This window comes from Oncorhynchus mykiss, unplaced genomic scaffold, assembly GCF_013265735.2.
Source record: "Oncorhynchus mykiss isolate Arlee unplaced genomic scaffold, USDA_OmykA_1.1 un_scaffold_628, whole genome shotgun sequence".
Lineage (NCBI taxonomy): Eukaryota > Metazoa > Chordata > Actinopteri > Salmoniformes > Salmonidae > Oncorhynchus > Oncorhynchus mykiss.
In genome coordinates, this window is record NW_023494075.1 from 35,460 (window position 1) to 43,308 (window position 7,849).

A 7,849-nucleotide genomic window follows, 5' to 3' on the forward strand; every position below is an offset into this window, starting at 1 on the left:
CTGTTAACTGACTGTTCCTTCATCTGAAACTGACTGTTCCTCTTCTGATTAACTGGCTGTTCCTTTATCTGTTAAACTGACTGTTCCTTTATCTGTTAAACTGACTGTTCCTTTATCTGTTGAACTGACTGTTCCTTTATCTGTTAATCTGACTGTTCCTTTATCTGTAAACTGACTGTTCCTTCATCTGATTAACTGTCTGTTCATATATCTGATTAACTGACTGTTCCTTCATCTGTTGAACTGACTGTTCCTTCATCTGATTAACTGACTGTTCCTTATCTGTTGAACTGACTGTTCCTTCATCTGATTAACTGACTGTTCCTTTATCTTATTAACTGACTGTTCCTTCATCTGATTAACGGGCTGTTCCTTTATCTGTTAAACTGACTGTTCCTTCATCTGTTGAACTGACTGTTCCTTCATCTGATTAACTGACTGTTCCTTTATCTGTTTAACTGACTGTTCCTTCATCTGATTAACTGACTGTTCCTTTATCTGATTAATTGACTGTTCATATATCTGATTAACTGGCTGTTCCTTTATCTGTTAAACTGACTGTTCCTTCCCTGTTAACTGACTGTTCTTTTTCTGATTAACTGACTGTTCCTTTATCTGTTGAACTGACTGTTCCTTTATCTGATTAACTGACTGTTCCTTTATCTGATTAACTGACTGTTCCTTCATCTGATTAACTGACTGTTCCTTTATCTGATTAATTGACTGTTCTATATCTGATTAACTGGCTGTTCCTTCACTGTTGAACTGACTGTTCCTTCACTGTTGAACTGACTGTTCTTTTATCTGATTAACTGACTGTTCCTTTATCTGATTACTGACTGTTCCTTCACCTGTTGAACTGACTGTTCCTTCATCTGTTGAACTGACTGTTCCTTCATCTGATTAACTGACTGTTCCTTTATCTGATTAACTGGCTGTTCCTTTGACTGTTAAACTGACTGTTCCTTCATCTGATTAACTGACTGTTCCGTCATCTGTTAAACTGATTGTTCCTTTATCTGTTTAACTGGCTGTTCCTTCATCTGTTAAACTGACTGTTCCTTCATCTGTTAAACTGACTGTTCCTTTATCTGATTAACTGGCTGTTCCTTTGACTGTTAAACTGACTGTTCCTTCATCTGATTAACTGACTGTTCCGTCATCTGTTAACTGACTGTTCCTTTATCTGTTAAACTGACTGTTCCTTCATCTGACTAACTGACGGTTCCTTTATCTCTTTACATGTGACTGACTGGGGTTAGAATCTGGGTCTTCTGAGTTCCACAAGACTGTGTTTGCCTGCTGAGCTAAAGCCTAGGGAACTAACACACTCAGCTGATAGTGTGGGAGAGGCAGGGGAATCCGGGTCTCCTGCATGTCACAAGACTGAGTTAGCCCGCTGAGCTAAAGCCTGTCTGTCTACCTTTGTCTGTTTGTCTCTTTACATGTCCGTCTGTATGTAGCCGACTGGGTCTCCTGTCCACCACAAGACTGTGTTAGTCCGCTGAACTAAAGCCTAGAGAGCTAAAGCAAGTCAGTCTTCAAGGGTTGTCATTGGGTTGGCTTGAAAGTATACAGCACCAAATGAGCAAAACACTATGCTGGACAGACCAGTTACACCAAAACGTTCTGAGTTTTACCAATTAGCCAGTTGGATCCATATAATGATAATCCCAATTATATCGTTAGAACCCCCACCTTCACATTCCAAAATCCTTCTGTATCTCAACCTGAATGTGTCCCACTCATAATATCTAAGACTACTCATTCATTCCTGTCTCATGTCACATGTCACCAACTACTTCGGCACATATGAGAGTGTTGTGGGTTTTATTTACTAAGTCTCCACTCCTTATAGGCTAAGTAGAATTATTCATTCAGAAATGTCTGTGCGACAACCTCCCTTTGGCAGTAGGTAAATGTCCCCCCCCCCCCCCCCCCCCCCCCCCCCGTCTGTTTATTCAGATTTGGTTTTAATCCCACTGATCTCTTTTCTTCTCTCTTCCTTCTATTCTCTCGCTCTCCATTCATCTCTCTATCCCCCCTCTCTCTGAGGCGTGCCGTTGCCGCCCGGAAACAGACCATAGAGGCTTCTGATCGCGAGCCAGGCAGCGAACCTAGTGCTGCTTTCTCTATCCGTCCTCCGCTCCTCCACAAAGCGCAGTCATTACCGGGCATCGTGCCTACGTACCTACCTCCCTCCTTCCTCTCACTCACTCAATCACTCACTCCATCCCTCCCTCCAGCGTGACTCTGTCTGAATCTACTCCTTTCTCTATCTTGGAGCGCTGTCCTCTAGGCTATCTGCGGTTGCGCGCGCGGTCTCTCCAAGAATCCTCTCATCACCCGCACGCACAGTGCACGGCCCCTCCTCTTTCCGTTTTTTCTCTTCTGTCAATTACCCCCCTCCCTCGATCTTGGCCCGTGACGTAGGGGATTCCGTGGTGCCCACAACCGTAGGCGCTAACGGGATTCTCGAGTATAAATGGGACACCGGGAGCCAACATTCGGTACTCTCTCAGTCGCTCCGACTCGGGAACCAATCGTCCAGAGTACCAGTCAGCGGAGATAGCAGGCAGTATTTTACCCTCTCAAGCTAACTCGCTTTCGGCTTTGGTTTGAAATGGACACCCCTACAACCGCTCGGAGCAGACAATGCTCATTCATGCGCACCTGCAAAAGTAAGTTTCTACGGATTTTCTTACCACCATCTATTGGTTTATACTGTTGTGCACGAGTTACTATGACTTTTAGAAACTATCTTACTTGATAGTTTTGAGAATCCTTCCTCCAGTTGACCTATTTCTACCACTTTTCTAACGGTTTCCCGTTATATTCTGTTTGTCTTCTGATGTAATAGTGTAAGAGGTGTTGTGCGTTAGTTAGGCTGCTATGACTTTGAGAAAGTATCTGATTTGATAGTTTGGTAATCATTCACCCAGTTAGCAATGGAATGCACGATTCACAGATAATATTTAAACAAAATGCGTGCTTTGCAGCCATGTTAGATGCAGCCATCAACATGGATTGTAATTCCAATACGTTTGTAAAATAGATTTAGTACGGGACGTTTTAAACTTGCAATTTTGCTATGATTGTACTTTGATTTGACTTTATGATGTAGGCCTAATTTTCGACTATTCAATAGACAGATATCGCCTGTGTAAGATATGGAACTTAACTTAGACTTTTAATATGTTTGTAATAGTTTTAGATGCAATTTACTGGGTTTACTTTGAGATACTGCCGTGCGTAATGCCTTACGCAAGCAAAGAGAGACAGGCAGTTTTACGCACAGACTTGGTTACTCAATCACGCCTTCTAAAGTGATCAGACGTCATCTCTGTCATCATATGGGCTCATGATGCTGTAATCTTTACTGATTATGAGCTTCCATATTGTCTAAATTGAGCGTGAATTGTTTAATCAGTATTAAAATGACAATCTCATTCCACCAATATGATGATATTTTGCGAATGTTTTCAACAATTTCAAAATGATACATTTTAGGTATTCAGATTAGACAAAGGCTTTGCATAAAGTATTTGGCATCAACTGAAGGTAGCAATGTGGTTTTAGTGCAGCAGTTGAGTGTCTGCGTCAACGGTTTCAGCACCGTTGTTACTGGACAGCTCCGGCTATCTTTTCCTCATATCTCCGTATTCAAACGTGACAATTTAAACGGATGTTGGGGAGAAAAAAACTATTACTGCATCCATTACTACTTTGGTACATAAAGCAACACTTTGATTGTGATCTGAGATTTGACTGAACAGCTGTATTGGGATTCAATTGCCACATTTCCAGCAGCAGTTTGCCATCCGGGCCACCACCAAACAGTTTCAGAACCACAGCTATCGGACAGCTCCCGCTAGCTTCGCCTTCCCGACCCCACATCTAGACTCACTTCTCTCCCGCTTCCCTCTCTCTCCCAGGCGGACTCTCCCTGTGGCTGGTGGTGTGGCTGGTCCTCGGCAAGCCCGGTCCGTCGGCGGCGTGCCCGCATCTATGCGTGTGCTACCCGACTCCCATGACCGTGAGCTGCCAGGCGCAGAACTTCACCTCCGTGCCCGTCGGCGTGCCCTACGACTCGCAGCGTGTGTTCCTACAGAACAACCGAATTACGGAGCTCAGAGTTGGCTCTTTCGGCTTCGGGACTCAGGTAAGAGACTATAGATTGTTTAAAGGAGACATGGCGGGTGTTTGAGTGTGTGATTCTTTTGCCCTCTCTCTCTCTCTCTCTCTCTGCCTCTCTTTGCTCCTAACCCTTGTTTTTCTTTTTGAGTTTGAGTCCAGAGTCTTACCTACAATATGACCATAGAATAATACCTGACCCTAGAATACATATTGATATTCACACTCTCCCTCCTCCTCGTCTCCCTCCTCCCCTCTCCCCTATAGGTCCTGTGGCTGTTCTCCAACAACATCACGTGGATCGAGGCTGGCTCCTTCAGTGAGCTGAGGGATCTAGAGGAGCTGGACCTGGGGGACAACTCTCACCTGCGCAGGCTGGAAGGAGGCGCCTTCAGGGGCCTGGAGAAACTCCAGAGTCTCCACATGCACCGCTGCAAGCTCACCGCCCTGCCCCACGACCTGTTCCACAAGCTGTACAGCCTGCAGTTCCTCTACCTGCAGGTAGGGGCAGTACACATATATTCATGCACACATGGGCACATATGAAAACACACACAACACGCATACACACACACACTACAGGAATTCTCATAGCTGTGAAAATTACATCATTTTATATAATCACAATCACAATTACATCATGTTGTATCATGATTCAAATCATGCTGCATCAGTGATAGTTATGAGATGCCCTTAGTGGAAGGTGCAAATGTTTCTCACCTCACCACTACTGAGATGTAGCCCATCATCACCTGATCCCACCTGACCACTTCCTCTTCCTGTTTCCTGTTTCGTCCTTGTAGGAGAACCAGCTCCACTTCCTCCAGGATGACCCTCTTCTCTGACCTCATCAACCTGAGCCAGCTTTTCTTGCATGGAAACCGTATCCGTACTCTGTCGGAGAACGTGTTCCGTGGCCTGGTCAACCTGGACCGCCTTCTTCTCCACGACAACCGTGTGCGCCAGGTTAACCGCAGGGCGTTCCGCGACCTCGGACGCCTCACCATGCTCTTCCTGTTCAACAACTCATTGGCTGAGCTCCCCGGCCAGGCTCTCCGTGACACCCAGGGCATCGAGTTCCTCCGTCTCAATGGGAACCCCTGGTCCTGTGGCTGCGAGGCCCTCCCCCTGTGGGAGTGGTTCCGTGGCGCCCGCGTCTCATCGTCCGAGCTGTTGTGTTCCTCCCCGTCCCCCCGCCGCGGGATGGACCTCCGCTTCCTCCGTGAGATGGACTTCGCCCTCTGCCCTCTCCCCGACCCTGGCACCCTGGCCGGCTCCACCACGAGGACCTTCAGCACCAAGACAAGATGGTGGTTCTCCAAGCACAAGCCCCAGTCCCAGACCAAGGCAGTGTTCGAGAAGAGCTCCGAGACCATCAAGGCCTTCCCGTTCCCCCAAGGAAAGAACAACCCACCCATCGTGTCCTCCACCAACGTCAAGTACGAGCTCGGTGAGGAAGAGGCAGCCCTACCCAAACTCGACGCTGAGAGTACTGGGCGAACTATGGGAACGAGGACGCCGGCACCACGCTGCGATGCTTCGAGCTCGAGTGTCCGCCTGACTTCGATGGCCTCCCTCCCAACTCCTCCTCCACCTCCATCATCCTCTCTCACTCCCCTCACTCTCCCCTCTCTCTCTCACTCATCTCTCCTCTCTCTCTCTCCATCAATCTACACCTCATATTTGGCTGAATCAGACTGAGTACCCACTTCCCGTTCCTGTCTTCGCCCCAGCCCCTCTCAGGGCATGGGGAACCCCTTGTTAAAGACTCTGTACCTCCCTAGTTAACCCTCTGATGTCCTACTGGATAACCTCTGTCAGTAGTACAGGACAGCAGGGGATACAAAGGGGGGGGTTTAGATTGTTACTTCTAACTTAATGCAGGGTTAAACAACAATGGCTGACAGTACATAGTACACTATTGTACATAGTACAATATAGTACAGTACAGTAGTCAACCAAGGCTGTTACTACAACAGGTGCATCTCACCTGTCTGGTGTGTTGGTTGCCGTGACGACGCCTGCAATCAGGGGTCAGGGTCACCTGTAACGCTCTACAGCGAACACCAGTGCTACTTACTGTTGCGAATGCTACAACTGTTGTCACTTGGAGGAATATTACTACTACAAGTGCTACGACGATTACATGCATGTTACGACTACTACTATTCAGACACGTCTGCTACTACAAGTGCTACGGCGATTACATGCATGTTACGACTACTACTATTCAGAACACGTCTGCTACTACAAGTGCTACGATTACAGTTACGACAGTATCTACATTTCTACTGTTGTACTAACTCTGACAACTGTACTGTAAATAGGTGGGTGTACTTGATGGTGCAGTGCAGTTGGGATTTCCTTCTTATATGTTGTCTACCACGATGCCTACTTTATAATGGATTGTTTACAGAGAAATCGCTAAGGGGAGAGAGAAAAGAGGGATGAAAGAGAGGCAGTCACCAGAGTACGAGAAGGTGAGAGAGGATATGTAGAGAGATATGTAAAGGTAGAGAGAGAAAGACACACAGAGAGAGGATATGTAGAGAGATATGTAAAGGTAGAGAGAGAGAAAGACACACAGAGAGAGGATATGTAGAGAGATATGTAAAGGTAGAGAGAGAGAAAGACACACAGAGAGAGGATATGTAGAGAGATATGTAAAGGTAGAGAGACAGAAAGGCAGAGAGAGTGATGAGTTAAAAAGTTACCAAAGAAGAAGCTAGAGGACAGAGAGGGTGGAAGAGAAGAGAGAGAAGAAAGGGCAACAGGAAAGGACAGAGAGCGAGGGAGAGAGGGTTGTCGAGATTCTCAATAATAAAGAGAACGGAAGAGAGGGAGCAAGGACAGCGCAGGCAATATAAATAAAGCAAAGGAATTTGAGACACGGTGAAATGAAGAAAGAACGAAAGAAAGAAAGAGAGAGAAAATGACAGTACTGGCCTTTGACCATGAGATACTTAATAGGAGAGACAAGCAATCACTTCAGGTATTCAAGTTCAGTTTTTTGTATAACTTCATGTCCTGTAAATATGACATCATCACCATAGAAGCCACAGGGGAAGGATGCTTCCTGTCTGGCAGTGTCAGTCGCTGTTCTGATTGGCTATTGCTGTTTGTTTGTGATGTCATTGACGGAATGCGTGAGAGATAAAAAGACCTCTTGAGATTCTGAATAACATTTGTGAGACTTTTCTTTGGGTGCAGCAGCTGTTGTGTTTCAAACTGATTTTACTTGATCAATAATTGATCTCTTTAAGTAATTTGTTCTCTCTCTTGGAATGCTCACTCACTTCTTTGGAAGGTGAAAGTAGTGCACTACATAGGAAACAGGGCGCCATTTCAGACGGAGCCCATGACTGCTTGTTAGTCCTATAGCCAAAAACTGATGATGAGTAAACAAACAAATTAAGTGTTTTCAACTCAGCCCCTCAATTCCGACAACCATACCCACTCCAATATCTCTAGTCTAATACTCCCCCTCCCCACATCAACTAAGCAGAATCAACTTAGTTCAACTCAGAAGAATCAACTTAGTTCAACACAGAAGAATCAACCAGTAACTGAACTGCATAGAACTCAAGAAGAGATCTAGAAGTGGAACTGAAAGAGACATAGAATGGCACACGTGATGACTGGACTGGACTGGACAGTCCAAACCAATAAGACCGACTAGTGATTGACCAGCCATATTATTCCAATAGGACTGTTC

General features: G+C 45.8%; 1 pseudogene; it reads left to right on the forward strand.

The window, feature by feature from the left end:
* Positions 1 to 2,514: 2,514 nt before the first annotated feature.
* Positions 2,515 to 5,738, forward strand: LOC110516885 (annotated as a pseudogene).
* Positions 5,739 to 7,849: the final 2,111 nt, after the last annotated feature.